The sequence below is a fragment of the Sturnus vulgaris genome, chromosome 1 (assembly GCF_052056855.1).
Source record: "Sturnus vulgaris isolate bStuVul1 chromosome 1, bStuVul1.hap1, whole genome shotgun sequence".
Classification (NCBI taxonomy): domain Eukaryota; kingdom Metazoa; phylum Chordata; class Aves; order Passeriformes; family Sturnidae; genus Sturnus; species Sturnus vulgaris.
Genome location: NC_142243.1, coordinates 118093239 through 118118691, shown reverse-complemented (window position 1 = coordinate 118118691; position 25453 = coordinate 118093239). Strand labels below are relative to the sequence as shown.

The window sequence follows — 25453 nt, the reverse complement described above, 5'->3', positions numbered from 1 at the left end:
AACCTCTTCCTTCTCCTTCAGCTCAGAGAAATGAACCTCTGCTGCTGAGATTTCATTGCCCGATGCTGGATACACACAAACAGGAGCAGCTATTAAACCATGCTCTGAACCTCTTCCCTAGCAATTACATATTTGAAACAAATTAATTAATTCACAACTTTGACCAAGTCAGGAACAGGTGTCTCTGTCAGCTGTGTGATTTAACATGACCTACTATGGTTTTTATAGAAACATATTGTTTTTATAGAATACGAATTTTCTGATTTTGATAAGTCATTAAAGAAGCCTAATATAAAGCAAGCAAATCTTTCTAATTAAAATGCCAGCATCATCTACATATAAACTAAATCAATAACAATGCGAGCAGAAACCTACATGTTACATTTTAATGTATATAGCCATTCCATCTTCAATATATCACAGAACTGTTTATTTACAAGGCCCTAAACGATAATACATTACTAAAATCTGACAAATATTTAAAGCATTCAATATGAAATTATTTCTCATAAGATTTAAAACATTAGTTTTGTGAAAATTCAAAAACTATAAACAATTGTTTAAAAAATAGACCTTTCTATGCTTATTTTAAATGTGTATTATTCTTTTCTCCTCAAGGAAATTTGATTCTTGTCAGTAGGTAAATTTAGGAAAAAAATGTTGCTTTGAAATGAATCTGACTTTTAAACTAATCTGTTGCTTCCATATGCTGCCAGAAAAACATCTAACATTCTCATTGCAAAAATGGTATAGTTCAGCATAATTATTCAAACGACAAATACTTACATAGCATTCTGGTAGAAATTAATGATAATTCTTCTTTACTAGAAGATTAATTTTTATTTACTTATGACTTGTATCCAGCTGGTTTGGATGGAAATGGGAATTGCAATTGAAATGCAAAATCCTTGCCTTTCAAGTGTATTTATTATTTAAATAAAATTGCAATAAATGTTGGAAAAATATATCAAACATTTTATATTTAAAACTGGTTTACTACCAAAGCTAATTTTACATACAGCTAATGAATGAATTCATAAGTCTCAGGTTCCCAGACTGAGAATTTATTCATAGACCATTTAAAGATAATGATGCTTCAGCTTATTCTATTTCTAAGCAGTTCCTTAACTTTGAACTAGTTATAGAAGTAAATCAAACTGATATGAAGAAAACATTTATTTTGTCTGCTGTTAAAAGCTGTTTAATCATTTCAACAACCTTTTGTTCTGGATGCATAGCCAGTATTTTTCTTCCCTATCAAACAGCTTTCTTTAGAACTTAACAATCAAGAATATATTACTTATGTAGTATAAATTTTAGGAAATTGTATTAATAGCAAATGGTAAATTTAAACCTAAATATATGCTGTTATTTACTTTGAAAGAAAACAAGAAAATATTATTTTAAAGAGAAAAAAGTAAGTTATGCAGCTAAAATCTATTTAAACAATGCACTTGGTTTAAAACACTTAGATTTTACTCAGTAATAAGTATAGAGAGATTCACTGCTTTCAGGAGCGTTTCTGTTTGCCAGTGTTTCCCCCTCTCTGGCAGGGTGCTAATAATGTTGTGAGCTGCCATGAATCCATAAATTGAAAACCCCCCTGTTTTAAAAATAAAATCAGAAGAAATACAAGCAAACTTGGAATGCCAGGGAGAATTTTTAATAAAAATTCATTATTTTTCTTCCCATGCAGATGCTTGCATAAAAAACCACCAAAGTTACTTCTGGAATCTTCCTTCATGGAGAAAATAAGCTATTAGCAATGTAGACAGGAAAGAGACATGGTATAAATTGGTGTTTTCATCTCTGACATGTATATTTGCTTTTTCACACTGGGCTGCCTTTCTGTATCCATTATCTCTGATGACAACCCTGGGAGCTGAAAATGTAAGTTCTTGTTTTCCTGTAGGAATGTTTTAAGTATTGCAAAAACACAGTTCATTTCCCTCTTGAAATGAAAAGCTGGGAAAGGTAGATGAATAGGATAAAGAATCTTTCAATACAAACAAGTTGCTCTGAACAAGAACTCAAGAATAGCATTATCAGCACAGGAAAAAATAATGTGAGCAAGAAATCCATATATTTTCTTTGCAAATCTAACTTTAATGACCTCGCACACTCCCCCAGAGGTTTGTAGAGATATCATCAGTTTTGCATTAGGAAGTGTAAAATCATTCAATAATGCACACAGAATATAATGTTAAATTCATAGGAATTTCCACTGTTCTAATGCTAATTAATTCATAGTCATTGTCTGGGACATAAAGAAGCAAGTACAATAGCTATGTAATTCTGTTATTTAAATAGTGATTAATAGGGAATCATTCTCTGCTTTTACAGGACAAACTCAGGGATACTGGCATACAGGAGAGGAAAGGAGACAAGGGAATGTACAAAAGGGAAGAATTGCCAGTTAATATATTATGTATCTGCTCTTGGCTATTGGCAATGTTATTAGGGGATATAGAATTAAGATAAAGTTAAATGCTTCGTGGGCTCCATCCATTTTTCTTTATTGATGAGACCAAGCACTAAAGAACTATTGAAAGTAAGTTAATAATGAGAAGAATGATGTAAAAGTGATGCAAATGGCAGTTTGCTAATAAATGTCACTACATAAATAATTCACTGGGAATGGTTAGAAATAAAGTAAATTATTGTAGCACTGAATGAATAATTCATTAATTAGAACATATTGATGCATTTGCTGAGTATATGTTCATATCAACCTCTTTATCCCTACTTCAAAGAGGAACTAAAATAAATTTCTATTACTATCAAACAAACATTTTAGCAGTGCAGGTGCAGTCAGGAACACTGATTTGCCACTCAGAAACAAACAGAGATTGGGCAAGATCTGTGGAACTACGGTTCATGAAGAACAAGAACCAGCTTTCCCACTTGTTCATCTGCAGTCTCTGCACACTTTTTGGGTACTGCAGCAGCTTTCTGGTGTATTCGACTCTCTTGTATTATGAGTCTTATATTTAGGGTCTTGATCTTGGAAATTAAGACTAAACAGCCATTCCCAGTGAACATACATGCAGGCAACTATATGCTCATCCACTACAGATGGTTAGAACAGGGAAGCAGGAATTCAGGAATTCTCTAAAATGGCCTAAGGAAATAGGAATGCATGCTCCTGTTCCTTTCTCGTCTAACACTGAACCTGTAAACGTTTTTTGCAGTATATGATTTGATCTCTGAACTTCTGTTCCTAAAGAGGAAAGAAATGCAGGCTTTGCACAGGAAAAACATCACAATTCGCATCAGCAAAAGGATGCTTTTGTATGGCTCGAGTGGACACCTGAAACACTCTAAATAGCAGAGTGGGAGTGTACATACCCACTTTCAGCCTTTGCAGCATAGCCCATCTGCAAGAGTCATGACAGCAAGAAAATAGTGTATTGTATCAGGACAACATTCTCCCAGGAGCTAATTAGAATATTTCGAGTGAAAAATACGATTTAACCTCTTTTATTCTATGAATGGTTTATGTTACTTAATTATACTATTTGTGTAAAGGAATGCCATCTTTTTAATTACAGATGAGTGTCAGATGTTCTTAACATAGTGAGAGTCTATCAGACTTTCTGTCTGATACACAAAAACCAGAATTGCTTTGATTGAATCATAATTTTAAGTTCTTTCTCGGAAATTATTAATTTCTCCATATATATGTGCTTGCATTTTATAGATTGTGGCATTTCTCTATGGATACTTTAAATATAATACATAATACACTACAATGAACTACAGCTCATTAAAGGCAAGATAAAAAACTCACACACATGACTTTCACAAATGAAAGCAAATGCATATGGGAGAAAAGATAATATATACAGAGATGAATACATTCACAAATGCAATATTGTTTCAAGGAAGTAAGCAAGCTCAAATAACTAGATGAGAATCAATGGAATTCTCAATGGCATTTGTGAGAAATCTGATTTAGACTTGAAAGATTAAAGGTATATCTAGGTCCATAAATTACCTTTTTCCTAACCATATCAGTAGATAAATCTTATATAGCAAAAGGACAGAGCAGCTCGAATCTGCTGGAAACCCTACAAATGAATGAACTGATCTAAGAAAGTGCTCTTTGACATTCAATCTGATTTCAGAAATCAAACTCCTGCCAAGGTGTCAGTCTACTTCATCCTTCCTTTAAAACTTGTACTCATCTCACCATTTCCCAGAGTAAATTCATCTAAAAGCAGGAATACCAAATGCAGCAGGACATCTAGGTGTGACAACATTGCCTGGGATGTGAGACTTCGAAACATTATTTTAAGAAAGCCTATTTTTTGATTTTCCTTCTCAGCTGGGGAAGTGACTTTACAGGCATCCAAGCTTCCAGGTGCTTCTCTGAACCAAAGCCAAGCATCTCTAATATTCATATCTTAGTCCTTTAGGAAATGGCATATCATGACTGCATTCCCCCAGCTTCAGAAACTGTCTTGCTATATTTACACATCTTTTTCCACTCTGCTCTGCAAATACAGGCACAAGCTAAAGATTCACGTGGAGGCAGGCTTGCAGGCAGCTTGACAATAATCTCTGGGTTTCTGCACTAATTCTTTTGTTCCCAAACACAGTGTATTACAGCAATGTATGTCATGGTGTACATACTGTGCATCCATATGTGGTTTAGTACACTGGAAGCTTGGAAGGCTTTAAGGGCAGCTTTTGGTAATATCAAGGGCCATGTGTCCAGGTCGTCAGTATGTGTTTCATGCCCATGGATCTCATTTCCTGACCAATAATGTGATGCAAAACCTAAAGATGAATCTTACTTTTGTTTCATGCGTTCCTATTTTCTAAAGGGACAAGAATATAAACTCTTGCCTTCACCTGGGTTATTTCCCTATAAACATGTTGCTATAATAATCCTATTACTTTCCCACGTCAGCAAGTTTGTCATACATTAGGTATCCTAAATCAAGATGAAAGGCTTTGTGTTCAACTGAAGTAAGCTTTTTGAGGTGAGAAAAGGACTTTTTTCTTGATTCCCACTATATCTGTGTCTAGATTGAAATGCACCCTACTGAAATGTTCCATTCCTGTGTTTTTACACTCAGACTGTTTGCTACCCACAAACATGGGAGTGTCAGTGTCTGAGGACGAGTCTCCAGTAGTTCAAATTTCCAGATTTTGCCACAGGCTTCATTCATAGCTGGGGTTTTTCAAGGCACTATAGATGGTTTCATCAGCTTGCCAACATTCAGCTCAGCTTTCTCCCACTGTGAGGGAGAGAGAGATTAACGAAGCATAACAGGTATCAGGAACTCTTCCTTGTTGAAATGTAAGTCAGAATTACACCTGATATTACTTCTCCTATGTGTTGCACAATACTCATAGAACATGCTAGCATATATATAGGAATAATTTCTCCCATGATTCCCCTCAACTGCTTTAAATAGACACGTCTGGTGTTATAACTTCCAGCTGCTTCTTTAATTTGCCTCTCCATAACGACTTGCCATTGCCCTGAAAATCAAGAAATACTCTGTATTATATTACTTTCAACCTTATCCATTTTACCTGCTCCTAATTTTTTACCAGGAGTGGTTTGAACTCTGTGTAGAGGACCAAGGTTAACTGGCAAAAGTTTGGCTTATTGTATATATCTTTAGCAGTTTCTTAGGGTCTGTACAGGACACCTGCCTAATGTTTATCTCTTGCTGCACTCAGTGTCTTATCTGCCTTAGCAAATCTAACTGTTAGACAGTGTTGAGAAGTTACTGCTGAACAGCGATCACGGCCATAGCTTTAAATGCGTGGATGATGATCATAATTTTATTTCAAGACAAAATCAAGCACAGCTTCCCTTTGCCTTGCCCATAAATCCAAACTAATTATTTAACCCAGTTTTTGTTAATGTTTCAGGACTCGTATTAGAAACTATGAATACAATCAACACAGATAAAGAGAGGCAACTTGGTATGCAGGGACCACAAAAACCATGAAAGTTGGCTCTCTCCCGTCTTTCAAAAGACCACAGTAAGTAATTGAGATCTCTCTTCACAGACACCAAAAGCTTCACTACCTTCTCCTCTATCTGTAGAAGTAATTGGCTCTTTCGGATACTTGAATGGAAATTTCACTGTCAGAATACCCCAGCTAAGGCCAGTTACTAACTCACATGCTGGGTGATCTCTTCCCTTTCAATTACATTTTTCTAAGATTTGTTAGTTTCTTGCTCTACTAAAGATGTGTAATACTTAAAACTTTCAGTTTAGGAGTCCTCATTAGCCACCAATCAAGTCCAGTCCTTCAGTGGCAGTGACAACTGCCAGGTACTCATGTGTGCTGTGCAGTCTGTGTGCTGGCAGGCTTGGCAAGACAGCATGAGATCATTTTGCCTGTAAGGAATCTAAACTTAGATTCTGTACTTTCACAGCTAGACACCTTATCTGTTAGGTAATTTGGTGTCTTTTATTCCAGTGAAGTATGTGCAGCACAAATATACCCACTGACTCCAGGCTCATTTCCATGATTTCTACGTTACAGGGCTTTCAGTGGCTTGAGCTTGCTGCAGGTAGCTTACAGAAACCAAGGGATTATTTGGAGGATCCAGAAACCCCAAGCAGAACAAACTCCCTGCCATTAGATCTTAAGAACCATCATGACAACCTAACTCTAAGTTAAATATAGGGCACCATCTATGGGAGGCAGCTCCACCTGCACTGCTCTGTCCAATGCACTGCCGGCACAGACACCTCCCGCAGCGCCAGTGGCAGCAGCAGCCCTTCTCCCTGCCACCCACCAGGAGAAAGAGGAAAGGATGGAGTCTACTAGGCATGTGGAAAATCCTGTTAGAACTTAACTCTTGGGGAAATGCCTTTCTGATGGTCCACATTTCTGTGATTTCATTGGTACTCTTCTGTTGAGCTTGTATACAAATTCTATTCTTGTATATTTCACTGATTTGGAGGAACCAGCCACACAGATTTTCATTCCATGGCATCTAACAGGATCAACTGGAACTTTTTTTATTGGAAATGCTTTGGAAAAATATTAAAGTGACACTCTCCCTCAAAGATGTACACAGTAAATGACATTTAGATTATTTACACCTTCTATTAAAGAATACACATGCCTATATCTATCTGTATCATCTATATCTATCTATATCTATCTATCTATATCTAATCTATATCTCTATGTCATCTATATCTCTATATCTATGTCTACATCTATGTCTATATCTGTGTCTATATCTATATGTCTTTATCTATCTATATTACTTAGTCTATGAGAGTGCATAAGCATGAATAGGGAGAAAATTAGCATCAGCATTGGATTATTTTGCAAAATCACTGTGTCACCTGCCCCAAAGTTTGTATGCCATCCTTCTCAGCTCACAAGGCAGGGGCCTGCCAGATGTTGGTGGCTGGCTTGGCACTGCTGCAGGTGTGGAATGAACGCACACATCAAAAAAGGGCAAGAAAGTAAAACTTTGGACTAAGAAAGTAAAACTTTGGACTAACAACTCTCAGAGCAACAGTACAAAACTAGAACTGAAATGGTACAAAATTTGGAAATAAATCTGTTGAAGTGAAAGCATGGTGGTGCGATGAACATTATTGGTTTCTTAATCAATTCTTCATGAAACTGGCTTCTAATTGTTTTCTAACTGTTTTCTAATTGGCTGTCAGGTGCCCAAGGTTTGGCAGGGGACACATGAGGTGGCCTCCATGAGGAGAGGTCAGAATCTGTCCCACGACGATCACGGGTGTTTCTAGCCAGCTTCAAAGTGAGCCACCATAGAACACAGCTGAGCCCATCAGCCAATATGCTGGTGCCTCTGGAAAATGTATTTAAGAACAGACATTTAGAAATGTCCAATAGGCAGAGGAGGGGGGAAAATAAGGATGAGAGAGGAGCTGTGTAAGCACTAAGGTGAGAGAAGAAGGAAGGGGGTGAGGTTCTCCAGGCAAATCTGGGAGAGATTCATGGTAGAGCAGGTAATTTCCCACTGCCTGTGAAGGACAGTGATGGAGAGTATTTACAGACTGCAGCCCATGGATATTTCTTGAAGGAAAATATGGCCTTTGGAGAGCCCACACTGGAGCAGTTTTATCTTGAAGGGACTACACCTTGTAGGAGGCATGCCATGCTGAAGCAGAGAAAATGTGTGAGGAGAAAGAAGCAGGAGAGAGAAAATGGTATGGACTGACTGCAACTCCCCATTCCCCATCATCCTGTGCCACATGGAAGGGGAAGGCAGAAGGGTCAAGGATGAAAGAATGAAGTTTATTCTGGTAAAAAGGGAATACAGGGGGGAATTCTTGCTTTAATTTGATTTTCACTATCCACATGCGTTTTCACTGGCAATGAATTAAAAGTTGAATCAGTTTTGCCTGTGGTGGTAACTGGCAAAGTGTCTCCCTGCCTTTACCCCAACCCAGAAGGCTTTTTAATCCTCTTTTCTAACCCTCTCCTGTCGAGGAAGCAGAGGAAATGAACCAGTCAGGTGGATGTCTGATTGCAGTCCAAGGTCAGACCATCACATGAATCACCTCATGCCAATATATTTTTGCATGCACAAACTGCACACATGGTCATGGCTTTAGGGGCCAGGTTGTACCTGTTCCTTCCAGCACCATGCAAGAAAGTTATTCTTCTTAGCACTGGGATATATGAAACATTCCTCAAAATTCTGTAAACCCTCTTTCCTCTGAAGGGTGTCTTGCCACCTGCCAGTGACCTACAATATACTGGCTGCCTCAAAAATGGATGTCTGAGAATATCAAAGCTGTCACATTATTTCCTGAGATTTAATGAGAGGATGTGGGAGCAGAATGCACCAAATACCCGGGAGGATTGGAAGGTTACTAAAAATACAATTTTTCATGCCTGTAGAGAAAAGTACAAATTCTGGAAAAGGAAATACCTATAAATTTTTTTTGTTTTAGTTTAACATAGTCACAACAATTTCACCATCTTAATTTTTTAGTGAAAGATGTAAAAAATTTGATACTTCAGTACTGTGCTTCATAGATGTAGAGATATATTGAAAGTGAGATAGCACAGTAACAATCAGTGTAAAATACAAGCCACAGAGCATTGCATCATGAACACTGAGTGAATTTTATAATTGTGTTCAAAGAAATGAATAAGAATTCGAAAGTTTCAAACAAGGAACAAAACATCTTTCCAAGGGATATTTGCCTTGACTTTAAAAGAGCACTTTTTTTTTTTCAGTCTGAGTGTATCTACTTTTGGTTTTCAGCCATTGATTTGGCTGAAGTTCTGTAGGGTTCAAATGACTTAAGCATAATATTGCATGGACCTTCAGAGTTTTAAAGAGTAAAGATTTCCAAAATTTTAAAGTTTTTTACACAGAAGTCCTCAGTACTAAATAGATGAAGATAATTTTCCTAAGCCTGAAAGGAGCTGGTGAAAGATAAATATTTTTACTGTTAACCAAGATTTCTGACGTGTTTTCCATAGGCATCCCACAAGCAAAACAGCTTGAAATGATCATACTGGCTGCAATACAGTGGAACATATCAGAAATAGTATCTGGTAAATTCAAACTATCTCTTCTGAGTATTTTTTCAAGACATAGTGAGTATCCTAAACTACAAATAGCACTATCACACTGGGTCTAGAAATGTCTGCTGAGTATTTGGAAAACGAAGGGCTAAATCAATATTTCAAATACGCCAGAGATTTTTTATTTTTTTTTTTTTAAGATATTGCACTAGCTGTGGCCAGCATCCAACACAGAGAAGACTAGGAGCCAAGGTGTATTTTGGCATGAAAAATAGCCCAAATATCTTATACTAAGTTTTATTACAAATCAATAACAAGGGACCAGGTCACTGGCAAAAAAATATTGACTCCCTACAAAGATATCATGGGGCTCTTAAATCTCCTTAAGTCATGATTTTAGGAATGGCTTTCAGTGGTTCATAGGCTCACATTGGCTTTCTGAAAGGGGATAAATTTCAGCCATCATTAAGGAACTGATATTTCTCCCACTTGCACATTAAAATTGGTCTGAAGTTAGTACCTTATTTGACACAATTTGTCTGTGAAATATTTTGTATATGTATTAATTTTTTTTGTGTGTGTGTTTGTCTTTTAAACTTCCCTAAACTCACAAGAGATATGGAGGGTAATGCCTGATATGGTGCTCTGGTACAAAACACAATTAATGTCACTCTGAAAAAGAAATCAATTTAGTATTTGTTCAATCCCACTTAGCAAAGAAGAAACAGGAGCTGTTAGCTCGTGTTCGTTAGTACATGAAGAAATTTCCTTTGGATCAAACTCTTTGCTATGTTTCTTTCACTTTGAAAAAGTTCAAGTGTATTTTCACAATAATTCATTAAACAGACTTATTTTTCTGTTAGTGGAAAAGCAATCACTAACCTCTTCTCCTCCATCTCAAAAGAAAATCCATATTTTCACCTACTGTGAAGATAATGTAAATTGAAGCAAGGTCTAACAAACTGCTTTGAAGAATATTCAGTGCATTCTGGAGATTAATTCTGCTTCCAACTCATGCCATGCTTAGATTATTTTAGGTCTCATATTTACCTTTTTTTCTTCAATATTAGTTGCAAAGTTATTCATTATCAGTAAGGAATCTCTATAACCTATGTCTGATATAGTTGGAATATATACACATGATATATGCAGGTAAGTATTACACACATTCTGTATGTATGGCATATTTAGAGTTATTTACTACATGCAGACAGAAAAACTGTCTCAATTTGAATATACCAAGTAAAATAATGACTCAAAATTTTCTCTGAAAAGCTTTTCCAATATTTATCTGTGGTTTGTGCCAAAAATTTGCACCTAGTTGCAAGTTTAAATGAATCTAATTTCCATTTCTGCTGCTTGTGTAGAAGATTGAAAAAGTTCCCCTGGCTCCAGTTATTAAGCTTTTTTTTTCAAATGTATCAGTACCCAGAGAGAGTGATTGAGTTACTACTTCAACCTTTCCCCAATATTCTAGGGCTAGGAGTTCTTAAAAAACTTATATCCCAATGGTTGACTGACGGTCTCTGAGACCATTTTTCTCCTGTCCTTTGAGTTTCCTTGAGTAGCTCCTTCCTCCAGGAAGTGTGAGTCAAAGAACAGGGCACAGTGTTCTTATTGGTGGTGTTCAAAGTGGTTTTTAAATCTTTTTAATGTGTCTACTGTATATTTTTATTTGCTTTTCATCCTCCATGGATCGATATAAGGTCCAAAGCCTCAACTGGGCACTGAGATCTCACAAAAAAAGCTCTTCCCTCTCCTGTTATGCCTTCTTCTGAACAGAGGATTTCCCATCCTATGGGTGTAGTCTGTGTTTCTGATTGCAAAATACACTTTCCTGTATTAAACCATAATTAGGTGGTTGTGATACTTTTGACGAATCAGTCAGATCAGCCTGTGATGGCAGCTGTCCTAAGCACTATCTGCTACCCTCACATCCCTGTGCAAAGCCTGGAAATGCCAGTCACTGGAAATCCAGCTGGAAAATGATACATGTCATCATCCATAAGGCTATCAAACAAGATGAGAGCAAGGACATACATTTAGTAGGTGCTCCTGAGCACTCCCTCACTTATTCTTTCCTAATTTTCATATCCATCCAGATGACAGATTTTAGTACACTTTATATGAGCTCTACTCCTTCCTGCTTCAAGATCTCATGTGATTTTAAGTCACATGAACTTTAAAAAAAACCTTTATACATTATTCATTATAGTTGCTGTCATCATTCTAACTTCTGAGCTTGTCAGTGAATGATAACAAGTCTGGGTAAGAAGACCTAATATCCAATAAAACAAAGGTTTTCAGAATTCTACTATCTCACTTCTAATTCTTTGTTGCCTAAGCACACAGTTGACATTTCTATTATTTTCTGCTGAATTTATTTCTGTGCACACTTCCTTTCAAAATTTTTAGATTTGTTTCTTTATGCATCTGCACATCAGTCTGCTCTATGGCAATTGTTTAAAATGACCAACTGATTTCAACAGAATTTGACACAGAAACAGATGTCTTAAAGATACTGAGTTCTGTGAAGTTTAGAGAAAATGGCAGCTAGAGAAGGGCCCAAAGAAATGTTCCCACTTAAAGTACAGCGGACTTCAGACATTTCATTTTTATGCCTGAATTTCAGGCACTTTTATGCCTTCAGGCATTTTTACTGCAACAGCTAGGGACCAATTAGTAAGTGAATAAATATGTCCCTGGCAGCTGGCAAATTCACAAAGATGTAACTTTGAGCTAATCCCAGCAGATATTGCCTCTTAGCCATCCAAACCCAAAGTCATGAGAGAGAAGTCAGAATAAAGAAGGGAGTGAACAGCACAGTGTGACATTCCAGGGGATCTGAGAAAAAAAATGGATATATTTTAGGGGCAGTGGTTAAGGCAGGAAATGAGGCTTCATTATTTTTGCTGCTTGAAGAACGTTTATTAATAGGCACTCTCCTTTTCTTGAACTAATCTACTTCTCTAATATTTAGTTAAAATGTAGTGTTTCAGTGTCTACAGACATACATGACAGGGTCCTCCAGGCTGGAACATGAAACAGCTCAGACTGGACATAGAACACAAAGAGTGCCCTGCAAATGGAACTCAAAGACTTCGATCAAGATTTAAAGATCACTGAACATCTACCTCAAAGTGCAGATAAATGAGTATTAGATTTACACCAGTGTGACTGTAAATCAGATTCTCTGCAGCCACAAAGGGGGAAGCTGCATACCTAATATTTGTTTGATTTATTGTTTCTTTGATACAATGTGACAGCAGATTAGCAAGGCACTTTTATGACACTGATGATCAGCAAGTTATCAATTCACATCACCAGGGCATTTTAACAAAGAGAAAACAACAATAAAGCATTCGATTGATAACATTCACCTAAGTAAACAATTTGATATAAAAATCCAGAATTTTCTTAACATCAGCAGTAGTAGCAACAGCTGATAAAAACCCAGAAGCAGTAGTTCTAAACCTACTGGTGAATATGCTAGACTACTAATAGAATACCTTTTGTCTGGTCTACCTTATTAATTTTGATTTAGAGAGGAAACAGGAGAGTGTGCATACCCTCGACTGGGGGAAGGTGATGTTGTGCTATTTCCCTTCAGCTTTGGTAGTTGTTTGGACGTGCAACTGTGAATGATTCTTCATTCAGCCTGCAGAAAAATAGCTTATCTCTGCTACTACTGCACTTAGATAACTCCTCCCTCTCAGTCAATTATAAACACAACTATTCTTTAGAGAACAGAGCTCATAGAAAGCCCTCTGAGCCATGGCAAAAACTCACTGCCAAACAAAGAATCAAAACCAACACCATGGCAAAATAATATCCTATTTTGAGTTTTGAAAGGTAATATGAAAATACACTTCAAAGAGCTCAGATTCCCAGTTACAGAAAAAAAAGTGCCAGGATCTATTTGAGTAAATGATCTTCCACAGAGAGATGAAGTAAATAAGTTAGGCAATTTTTTTAAAAAATTTTTTAAAATAATTGTGGCTCTTACTAGAACACATGTAAAACATCTTTTCCCAAACACTCTGGCACTGGTGGGAAAAAATATTTCACATTAATCAGAAATCCATTCAGTGTGCATGTAGATTGTCTCTATGTCTCTGCAAGTTTTAATATTAGGATACCAAGATTAATTATATTTTGAGCTCCTAGCATTTAATTTGAACTCTTAGCGCTTCTGGCCTGGTTATACTGTAATGAGTTTCAGATTTTTCTACTGCTATTTCTGAATGTTTTGAAACAACATATTATGGACATTGATACTAGCAAGGAATAAATGCAACACTTTTGCAATAAACTAGCATACTTAAATTATTATATTTTTTTCAAATCTTAACCTGATCTGGGAAGCAGGAGATAGAAATTTTGGTATGATTATGTTTAGAACAGTATATGAATACAAAGTTGTTTAGATATTTTCCTTATTCTGTTCTCGAAAAGCAATGTCTATCAAAGGGAAAAAGTGTAATTTAATTTATCTTTCTGATATACTCAACTCTTCCTTCTCCTCTCACAAAATAATTACCACAAGCCATAGATTAAACATCTTGTTCATTTCAGTTCTACATATTTTCCTTCTACTGTTTGACCCCAAAAGGATTCAGCATCACCTCCCTCTCAAATGCTCCCTGAGACACCTTCCTCTTTGTCACTTCATCTGCATCTATCACCTCATCCCAATGCTCCTTACATTTTTTGCTTTCCCACAGGTTTCCCAGCTAATGTATTTTTTTTCTGTAGAGGTGCTCCAGGCTCTTGGCCCTCCTCCTCCTCCCTTCCTATGTCCATCACATCTGATATCTCCACATCCCTGTACTCTGTATCCCAGCACTGGGACAGGGTGCCCAGGGATCTGCATTTAGAGGAAACCTCTTGCTGTCTGGAGCGTTGAGATCAGAGATGTCTGGTTCAGGAATGTGTTGTGGTCCACCATAAAACCAGAGAGCTGCCCTCTCATGCTCACTCTTCTTGGCAGCAGCATCCTGTCCCAGCAGCTCACTGCTCTGGTTTCCAGCCTGTGTGTAGTCACACACAGGTTGCACCTACTTGCTGTTCTTCAGGCTTTCCCCCCAAGCCAGCTCATCTGCTTTCCTTAAACAGACAGGTGTTTTTAAGGTCCTGTTAACTATGGTCATTTTTTAAATTTCTTTTTGTTAATAGATCCTGCTACAGGAATGAATTTCATAAGAAACTAATATTCTTCTTAATTTTAAGGAAAGCTTTACCAGTGTTACCTGCCTCATATTTTAATACAAGATATCATACTGAGAACAAAGGTTTGCTTGTGTGAGTAACTATCAAGTCAAGGATATGCACTGCTGCCTAGTTTTTCCAAAGCAGCCTTTATTATCTAGGGCATTTCAATTCACTTTTTTCTGTTCTGACTAGCACTCCTATTTCTTAAATTATGTCATCAGAATAACCCCTGCCCTGTGCCTCTATACATTTTTATTACCTCTCTTTCTCATAATGAGGTGAGGAAACTGAATACAACAGTCAAGTAATCAGGTGAAGTTCCGTAGACTGCAGGAATATATTTGTAACTATTTGCTGTCACACTGTGTTTCTGTCCGCATTAAAATAATTTATGCTATTCACAGAGTACCTAAATCCATAAAATAATAATTTAACATTAAAATAGATAAAGTCATAGGCATGATCTCAATAGAGCTTATTCTCAGTGCAAAGAGTTCATAAACTGAGTACCTCATAGGCTTCTGGGAAATGCAAGTGATGTTTGTACAAAAAATGGTGTCTGACGTTATTCAGTTAGTAAAACACATTATTTCTGTCCCCAGTATAAGACTCCCTCTCCTTTATCCATGCTGCAAAGGTGACAAAATTTCCCCTTATAGCTCACTGTATTCCTCTAAGCTCTTCAAGAGGAGCAACGTTAGCTCCCAGAACATGCATATTCCCGTGAATGGGACATTTAACAATTCTTTGCAGATCTAACACCTTTTCTCAAAATATTTTAGTATTCTCTGTAGTCATTGCATTATTCTTAAAATAGCTGATGAAGAATGTCAGTATGACATCCATTTTCCTGATCCATGAACCAGAGAAAAAGGAACAGAATGAGGAGAAGGAACTGCCTGAAATATCAACCTCCAAAGCGTTTTCAAGAGTAGGAACCCAGGAGTTTTAGAGCAGAGTCTGTTATCCCGGGCACAAAGAGCATGGCTTCTATGGCACCTCAGCACCACTGTGCAGCAGACTCCTTGCCTAAACTTCCAAACACAGAATTATCTGCCTGCACTGGTGCTGTGCTTACCAGTGGACTTGAGCATCACTGCCCATGAGCCAGCACTACAATCTGTGCCTACACTGCAGACATTGAGCTGGATCTTCAGAAACTTCTTTCCTGAACAATCAGCTTACCAAAAAGATATACAACTTGTATATTTTGGAAGCCAGTTGAGTCCCACTTAATCTATCAAAAGCAACTGGGCTTTGAAAATAGGTGAAAGCATGAAGGAGAGAATGTTTTTGAATTATGCTTTTTGCAGTTGTGGGCAGTGACAAGTATTTATTTCACTTGTTCAAGGACTTGGCTTGCAACTGCAGTTCAGAATTATCACAACTGCCATTTCTCAAGAGCTATATAAATCAAGCTATCCTACCAACTTAGCAGCTTTCTACATTTTAGATCAAGAAGTGCTCAGTTTATCTTCTTACAACTGGAGGTGATGCTCTGTGCCTGTGCTCACCCAAGACCGTGTTTCACCACTGTGTTTCAAGCATGCTGAGAATGCCTGCTGCAAACACTGGCATGCCTTTGGGTGAGAGACGTTTTGCTGGAGTTTTTCCAACCTTAGATCCCATTCACAAGATTATCATAGTGGTGATATATTTGTTCAGGACTTCACATTTGTGCACACAAATTTCTAATGGGTTTCGTGCTAATTCATTGGCAATTACTATTAGGTGAATTAATTCTTCTTAGATTAGTTTTGCAGATGCAAAAAAATTCCAGTGGCTTTCTTCATTTGAAAGAGACTTGAGGACTGGGTATTTATGAGCATAAATTCTATGGGTCATTAGCAGAATTTGGTTCACTAAACCCTTATGGGCCTTTTAAAAATATCTTATCTGATGTGCTCGGTACAATTATTCAATCATACATTGCAATTTGAATTTATTATTTTTGGCCAATGGCATATTCTACATCCACATCTGCAACTTCTGAGCTATACAGGGTAAACTCTGATGTTTAAATAGCAATTTAATAGCAGCACTGTCTAAATAAGGATATTTGCTTAAATCAGTTTTTTTCTGAAATATTCAAGATTTGCCACTTGTCTTTAAAAACTTCTTTTGCATCTTTGTGAATCAAGCAGCAGTTTAACTGGCATATTTCAAGTAGAATATTAACAAATTTCCCTAACTCTACAAAAGCCACTGTATTCTAGGTATCACCAACCTGAACTGAATTATTATTGCATGGTAATAATGTCCTCAAAATAGAAGTCTATAATGTGAACACTTAAACTCATGTAATGAATGCCAATTATTCTATTACTCTGCTCAGTGTATAATTACAGAAACTGGAGAATATTCTGGGCTTGCAGTCTCTCTATTGTTGGACTGTTTGGTAAACTTGACTGGCAGCTTCTCTGTTAATTTTTTTTAAACCAGAAGGGAATCAAGTCATGCAGCCATTTTGAGTGACAGCTAAAGAATACTGACTAATGAGCAAACACTCCACACTGCGTTTTAAAAATGCAAACACCATCCAGGAAAAGGAATTGAAGTAGCCAATTTGTATAATAAATGGCTTTATAAGGCATGCATGATAACAGAACTGAGGAAAAATGGGATGCCAATCCAGGTGGGCTCAATGCAGCAGGCATCCACAGCACAGGATGTCCTTACATCTTGAAAGGAAAACACCACATACCTTGGCTAAATCGTCAATTAATTAAATACGTTGCTAATATAATTAGCTTGCTCATTTTTGCTTTCATGCGATAAAATTAATGAAAGAACCGTTTGCATTTTTGAAGACAGACACTCACATAATCACACATATTTGCCATAGGAAATGTAGGTCCTTGGCCTTCAGAGTAGGGGGATGGATTGAGGGAGTTTGCCAACACATTATCGTGGCATAAATTAAAGGAGCTTGGAGGTGGCTGCCATTTGCCTTTGCTGCTGGCAGTTTTAAAGGATTATTGACTCAGCTGACAAGCTTTGGAGGAGTGTAGCCACGCTGCCTTTCCCAAGGCCACAGTCTTTGCACAGGAGGGAAGAGCTGCTTGCCTTCCAGGGCATCAGGGGATTGTTGCACCCCAGAAAGCTTTTCTGCAGTGCCTGGCTGTGAATTAAGGGCTTCTGTGGTGGGAGTAATTGTCTGTGTTTGTGAAATAGGTCAGCCTGCCAAGCAATGCAAGACTTTCCTCAGCTACAAAGCATCAAAGCCTTAGAAAACCACCTAAGTTAAACGTTTGTGGGAGAAGACAGTAAGGGAGGGAGGAAAGCTGAGCAAAGGTTTAATGCACTGTGAGCAATCAGAAAACACCTGTGAGTCTTTCTGTGAGGAAAAATAAGGCTCACCAGAACATAAAGAGCTGGTTTTTAATACAGCTCTTTCTTGTGCTGGCTGTACTTGCCAACATTACACCTTAGGGGTAAAACTTCTTGTTTGTTGACCCCTGGTACAATGAGGTGTAAAGGAAATGTGTAATTCAATAGGATTTGAGTAATGTTAAAACCATCATTGGAAATTTGTGAAATATCTGGTTTCCAGTTTCAAAAGTAACTTAAGCTTCAGCAGTAATTAAGTGTTTAACCCCTCTGATGTCAGTGGGAACTAGACATTAAACCACTTCAGATGAAATTCTATGGGCCAAGATCTCCACATCTAAAAATAACATTGATGTTAAATTTGCTATAAGAGTCCTATAACAGCTCAAAATAAACCCTTATGTTGAATCCTTAGTGCCAGTTCCAATTCAGTTACAGTTTTGGAAATGTAACCTGAGGGCATATTGACCCAGTCCCTTGCTGAGAACTTGTTCACTGCCTGTCTGGGAAAATTAGTCTCCCCAAGACTTGAACTATATCAGTTTTCAGTGATATATTTCAGTGGTATATTCTTCTGCTAACTGTTAAAAGCTTCCTATGCTGTTTCCAGGGCTCTGTCCAGCTAAGATATCTGTGTATCTTTTTCTTCCTTTTGTCAGTCATGCACACACGGACTTGCTTTTCTTCTGTGCTGAAGCTCCTGCTTAAAGAACAGAACTCAATGAAAAATCCAAGATAAGGTTAAAGCACCATTAGAATGACCTTCCATGAGGGAAAGCAGACATGCCCAACTTTTCTTCTGAAATAACTTACTACAAATGCTCAGAAGGAGCAGCAGTATAGCAAATTGCTTCACTAATGTTTACCCAGCTGAAACATCAAATAACAAGCCCAGAAAATGTTTAAAAATTCTATCCATGATTCTGATGGAAGTGAAATTATTTTTCACCCCTTACAGTTTGTGATTATCTTCTGCAATCCAAATGAACCCTGAGCCATATGTTTCTTCTTTTAAAAATGGTTGTTTTATTCAGAAAAATTTCAATAGATGTTGAACATACTTGGGGAATTTTCAAGGTTAATTGTCAAATCCTTCATGACATCATGTCAGCTTCTCTGTGGTAAATATAGGCTTGTGATCAGCAGACTGTCAACTGTATTTATTTATAAGTCAGTGTTCCTAGAAACACATCTAAAGGCTACACTTAGAGGTTGTGCCACAATACTGCAGTGCTGCAAAAACTGGTCACATATGGAGGTAAACAGTTTTGAAAGGTTAACCCTCCTCACTTGTGATATGCTCTGACATCCTGTGGATGCCAACTGGCTGAACACAACACAAGAGGAAGAGCTGTGAGTATGTCAGAAAAGCAGACAGTTGCTTATTTGAATGAAAATTTACAGCTTAAAATGGTAGGATGGAAAAATCTGCAGGGTACTGTAGGAAGGTCAATGATATGGATGTTAAGACCCACAACAGGCTCACAACTGACTAAGTCCTCAGTGAGTTTTATGCCTGAGAGGATGAATATTTATTCTAAGTTATCAATTATTTATACTAGATAGCATGCAAGTACATTTATTATAAATATGTTTTAAATACAGTATTAGTTAAAAAAGGCAAGGCACCTAGTCACTCTAGACAAGCATGCAAAAATTCTCAAAAAGATTTTCAAGGTCTAATTTTGTGCAGACTTAAAATAAACATGTCTCACACTCATCTCTTCTGAGACAATCTCCTAAGCAAATATGAGCTGAGTGTCAGTAAATTCAGTTTGGTATGTACTCCTCTTCCAGCTAATAGAGCCTACGCTATCAAACAAGTCTCTCAGTTAAAGTTCCCTCAGTATTTATGACTGAGCTTCAAACATCCTTATAAAGTATGATTATGTTTCTATTATTTTATAAATTAAGAACTAAGAGACTTCTTTAAAGACTTCTTAAGACATAAGAAATGTGGCTTAAACACTTTTTTTACTGTTTGGCAGTGATGAACCATTAGTTCATCTCATTCTCTCCATGCAGCCAGGTTAGGTATTTTTAGAAACAAAATGCAATTTGACTCAAGTCTTTGTCCTTGGTAAAAGATATCTAGGTAAAACTTTATGGCTGGGGATATACAGATAGTTGGACGTTATTTTCTATGAAAGTCCAACTGTCCCAACCAGCCTCATGTCCTCCAGGAGAAGTTGCAAGATTAATCAATTTTCCCATGTCTCTTCCCATAGAACCCTCTAGAAAACATCCTGCCTTTTCTACAGGGTGCTGTGTTCTCTTGCTAAGAAGAACAGATAATTCTGTGGTCAAGAATATTTTACAGAAAGCATCACTTTTTTTTCCTTAAGCCTATCAATAAGTCTGCAAATACATGCACTGCTATGATATTTCAGAAGGCATATTCCATGGAGACAGAGATATGAGAATGAAATTAACAAAAACCCCTCACCCAGTAGCTAAGGCATAACTTATACCTGTCCCACGTAGTCCAAGAAAAAAATACACCACTTTGTTAATATCCAATGAATTAAAGAGAAGTGGTAGGCCATTGTTTATGTATCCTCATTTATACCAGGTAGGTTCCTACATTAGCAGCCTCGTTCAGGGTCATTGTAAGGATGTTACAACGAGAATATGCAATATTCTTTTGAGAATATTGCATATATTATATATATATTGCATACATTATGAATATATGCAATCTTCATTTCCACAGAAATGCGTTGTGATGATCACAAAAGTGCAATTCAGAGAGGGAAACAACCTGTACATACAACTCTCTGCAAAACCAGATTGTTCAACTTGGCTGATACATAGAAATGTAATAGCAATAGCATCTGATCATTAAAGATATTGACTTTTAAAAATCCACCAAATATACGGAAAACGCTTTCACCTAAGTTCAAATCTACACACTTCTTTTCCTTGTAGAGTGTTTTTATAACAGTCTAAAAATAAAAAAGGTCTTATCAGAAAGAAGCCTTGAGAGAAAATACTGTTCTTAAGGGTTACTAAAAAAAGAAAGTTAGTTCAGAAAAAAAATGTTCTGCCTCGTGCAGGCTAAAACAGAAGAACCAGAAAATTCCATACAGGCCATTGTGGGCTTACCAGTGAAGCTAAGTCATCTCCAGTGTCTCATTGCAGACTAGCTGGTAAGGTGTGTGGTTTGGTGTTGCAGGGTGTGTCTGAGCCCGTGCACCATTTGCACAGCTCTGTGCTGTCATTTCCCAGTGCGTTCCCTCGTTTTGCCCATTCCTTCTGGCAGGCTGTGCTGCTTTTTGCTGGGGACAAATTAAATTTCTTCCCAGCGGCTGGTATGGGGCTGTGGTTTGGATTTGTGCTGGAAAGAATGTCAATAACATGGAATTGTTTTTGTTATCACTCAGCAGAGCTTGCACAGAGCCAAGGCTTTTCCTGCTTTTTGTGCTGCCATGCTGGTGAGGGCTGGGTGTGCATGGGAGGGTTGGGCAGACACAGCCAGGACAGGTGACCCCACCTGACCAAAGGATATTCCAGACCATGTGGCATCATGTTCAGTATACAAAGTGGGGGGAATGAGGAGGAAGGAGGGACATTTGGAGTGGCAGTGTTTGTCTTCCCAAGTCACTGTTACCTGTGATGGGGCCCTGTTCTCCTGGGATGGCTGAACACCTGCCAGCCCATGGGAAGCACTGAATTAATTCCTTGTTTTGTTTTGCTTGTGTGCACAGCTTTTTCCTTCCTTATTAACCTGCCTTTATCTCAACCCATGAGTTTTCTGGCTATCACCCTTCTAATTCTCTCACTGATCCTGCTGGTGAGGGAGTGAGAGAGGGGATATGTGGGGCTCAGTTAATGGCTGGGGATAAATCATGGCACAGGCTGTGCTGGCTTGCCTGACTTTACATGAGTGTGATTGACTCCAAGATGGTGTTGAAGGAGCACCCTTGAATGGAATGGTCCTGACAGGACTATTGTTAAAGTTAGGATAAGTTTCAGATGGCTAATGTAATTTCTGAGAGAGTCCATGCTATACTTGAAGCAAGGGAATGAGGGTGATGGAAACCTAAGCCTTGTTATTGAGAGGTGATAGCCACTGATGAGTCCTACAGGAGTGGCTTTTTGCTTAGTTGAGAGAAGTATCAGAAAAAGTATGATATTTAGAGGGCTGATTCAACAGACAGAAATCATCTTGTGATAATTCCCAATTTTATCAAATATTTATGAAGTACCTGATTACCTGAAGAACAGTGCTAATGCACCATTATTTTTTATTATTAAAATAGCAAGAGAAAAACATAAATAGCAATGAAGAAAGATTAAGGAGACAGAGTTGCCGCACAGGCTCAGGCAAAGATGCAAGAAGCCTCTGGCTATGGCCCAGATCAGCCACCTAAGGAAAGGTACACAAATAGGAGAGCTGAACTCTTCTCTTTCCCCAAATGTGAATTTTGTGTCAGTTGCCTTCAATGCTCTTTCTCTTTCATGCCTGCTCTCAGCTTTGCTCTGGACTTGTCTAAGGTACCACCCAGAAGATCCTCACACCTTAAATATACCCTATATGAAAACCACTTCTGTTTATTCATTCTTAATGTACCATCTGCTAAATTCCCCTCTTAGTCATCAGACAATGTACCAAATGAAACTACAAACCACTGGTTACTTCTCATTGCATTCACAAGTTCTTATTTCATATACAACACGCGAGCTGTCAGATTTCAGAAAAGGCTGAAAACATGACCCATATGTGTTGAATGTCTTCAGTGTAATAATGCATCTGCTTTTGTTCTCCAGAGAAGAGAAGCTGCCACTAGGACAAAGCGACTGCAGAGCTGAATCAGGCACCATGTGATTGACTCATCCCTGGTGGACAAAAGCCAATATTGGGTTTTTCCTCCTGTATAGTAGGCTGTTCCAGTCAGAAAGATGAGGGAGAAAGATGATACAGCTTTTCAGAAACTCCCTAAGGATGAGGTCAACCCAAAATGTCTTCCTGTACAATACTTTCTAATTATTTGCCAATCTTCTTTTTTATACACTGTAAAGAGCAGGGAAATATTTAATAGAGTGGTCTCAGTTCAGTAACTACCACTAAAAACCTGACAACACATTGACACAAAGAAGATATTTCACAGTTCTCAACACCATTTATTCAGAATTTCTGTAAACACAGGCACAAATCACCTTCATCTGGAGTTGTTTCAATTTACTTAATAATTAGAGGAATTAGGAACCTTAGAGATACTAAATTGAAATTCTGGAGGACAAAATACCAACATCAAACAAAACCAAGTTACTTTCCAACTCTTCCGAACTGAGCTTCTGGCAGAAGCAACAGAAGCTTTTATGTGAGATTTTTCTTGCTTTAGTCTCAGTTTCTGAGACTGTACAATTATCACAGCACACACCAATATGTCAGATACATTCTGCTGGAGAGCGAAGAAACTGGAAGATAACCAGGGTGATTAAAGTTAGAAGATCTGTGTGTATTTCTTATAGACACAGGAAATAACTTGAGAAAATGGAAGCCTGCATTATATCTGTCACTCAGTGTCTCTGTTTATAAACCAATGAAGTTTGAGACATGAGGCCTGCTGATGTCATTTGCAGAAAGAATCAAAGGAGTTAAGAAAACAGTTAAAAACTCTTTATAATTTCAACGTGTACCTCTGCATTTTGCATAGAAAGCAAAAAGAATCTGTTAAACCTGCTTACCTGAACTTCTTTCACTACTAGATTACTTTTTCTGGTTTCCTCTAGAAAATGAGAATGAAGAACTGACATTTTCGTGTAAAAGGAGTGATTATTTTGAATTGATGGTGAAATCAACAGGATGTGCACAGGACCTACTCCCCTCAAAGTCCCTAAATGCTGCTTACTCAGATAATTGTTTTAGGTTCAATTTTGGCAATTAAGTATCTTTTAAAAAACTGTTGGTGCTAGAGCTGTCATGGTATTGCATTCTGAACCAGCAGTTCCAATTAGATTTGTTATGTATTAGTGACATGTACTTTAGCATGAGGGTCCACACAACAAGTTTTTCTTTTCCTATGGCAGTTCCATGGACATAATTCTATGGTTTGTATAGGGAATTTCCCCAGTGGTTAACAAAAGGGCTATGTATATGTCATAGAGACTGGATCTGTCACTGTTTTCTTGGCAAGGATGGCCAGCCTGTGCCTTTTGCAGAACTTCATCACAAGGGACATTCTGCAATGAGAGCAATGTACATTGTAGTATACACCAACATACAGTTGAAAATATATGCAGAAAAAAGACATTCAGTATCTTGTACTGTTGCAGCAGTAGCAACGAATGCTAAGAAAACACCTTACCTCAATAAGTCTTGGTTGCAACTTAGGAAAAAAAAAAAGAAGTAACCTTCTACCTGGAAAAATCTGTGTTATTGGAAATAATACAGCTCCATTGTATGGAGTCTGAAGCTATGTGAATAAACTACAGTGCTCACCTTGGTTATGGCAGCACCTTGCTCAGCACATCAATTTTCATCTTATAAAGAAATACATTTCTTCAGTAGGGGAAACAGCACGTTTCTGATCTACTTGCACTGCCTGAATGATGTAATAGATGGCATAGTGGAAGTTTCCTCCTTTATGGTGACCAAGTGTGGCAATAGGAGCCTTTGCACTAGTGGAGCTTTAGAGTCTTTATCAGACAAGTCCTGACTAATTTCAATATGATTTTACTGAAGATATCTTGTATAAAGTCTAGCTTTTCTGCTTCCCTGTTTTCCAGTCATTGATGGCCAGGCAAACTCTGATTCATGGGACATAAATACACCTTTCTGCTAGTTGATAGAACATGCTTCTATCAAAAACATACATAGGATTCATTGCTTTGTTGTGACGAATTATTAATTATTACATGATTAAGATTCTTAGCACAAATAAGTTTCTGTCCCATGGTCTGGGTATTTTCATGTCATTTAATTTCACAGTCAATCAGTGTGTCCCCCAGCCAACAATAAATGCTGTGACAAATAAATAAAATCCTAGTCACTATGCCTAGATCTCTCTATAACAAACTTATGCAAAGATGAGTTTTCCAGCGAGTTCATAGGAATACACAGGCCTTAATCACTTAGGAGATGCAGCCTAGAGCTCAGAAGTTCATGAGGAGCATTTTGCCAAATGCACAAACTTGTACCAATGGAGTTGCAGTACTTCAGCAACACCAGCTGCAACAGTAAGAAATGGGTTACACCAAATTACTCAGCTTAGAAGTGATAACAGCTGTTGTTTTGGCATGTTACTTGGAAGGGAGAACATGGAGAAGTCTTGCTTCCTGAGCTATTTTGAGCCTGCTATGTGGTGAGAGACTGAACTCTGCAATGACATGGTGAGATTAGGCACTGTACTTAAATGCCCTAAAAGCACAAGGAAACACTGTTATAGGCAGCCAAGGCAGA

At 37.7% G+C, this 25453-nt stretch overlaps 1 protein-coding gene across 1 annotated transcript in view; it reads right to left on the bottom strand.

Moving 5' to 3' along the window:
• XKR4 (XK related 4) overlaps nt 1-25453 on the bottom strand; it is a 226286-nt gene that overhangs the window by 18369 nt on the left and 182464 nt on the right. The gene's annotated exons all lie outside the window — the stretch shown is intronic.